The sequence below is a fragment of the Temnothorax curvispinosus genome, unplaced genomic scaffold (genome assembly GCF_003070985.1).
Source record: "Temnothorax curvispinosus isolate PA1 unplaced genomic scaffold, ASM307098v1 QBEX01015541.1, whole genome shotgun sequence".
Classification (NCBI taxonomy): Eukaryota; Metazoa; Arthropoda; class Insecta; order Hymenoptera; family Formicidae; genus Temnothorax; species Temnothorax curvispinosus.
The window spans coordinates 9,414-10,227 of NW_020225321.1; positions in this window are offsets into that span (position 1 = coordinate 9,414).

An 814-nucleotide genomic window follows, 5' to 3' on the forward strand; every position below is an offset into this window, starting at 1 on the left:
ACGTCAAAATATTGCCCAAAAAAAAATGTCTGTATGTATGTATGTATGTGCACAATTTACTAAAAAATCCATAACTTCAAAACTAATCAACCGAATTTAAATTTTAAATATATGAAATAGGGGTAGAAAAGACTGAGTAATTTAATAGAATTATTAAAAATAGTTAATATTACAGGGGTTACCCATTTCTTTTAAAAAAATGTTTTGGCACGTACATTTTTTTAAAAGAAATCGGTAACCCCCTTAATATTAACAATTTTTAATAATTCTATTAAATTACTCAGTCTTTTCTACCCCTATTTCATATATTTAAAATTTAAATTCGGTTGATTAGTTTTGAAGTTATGGATTTTTTAGTAAATTGTGCACATACATACATACAGACATTTTTTTCCCCTTAGAAAGAGATGGGTAAATTATTAAAAATAGTTAATATTACAGGGGTTACCCATTTCTTTTAAAAAAATGTTTTGGCACATACATTTTTTTATGAATAGTTCAAGAATGTATAAAAAACCTTCGCACACAAAGCTTCCTCTATGAGGAAGCCAAAACAAATAAATACTGAAAATTATACATTGAAAAAAATAAATGCTTCCTATGTAATAATTATGTACCCACACTTAAGAACTCTAAGGAAGCAATGTCCAAGTTTCAACTTGCACACTTAATAACTCTAAGTAAGCAATGTACAAGTTTCAACTTGCACACTTAAGAACTCTAAGAAAGCAATGTGCAAGTTTCTACTTGCACACTTAAGAACTCTAAGGAAGCAATGTGCAAGTTTCAACTTGCACACTTAATAACTATGAGG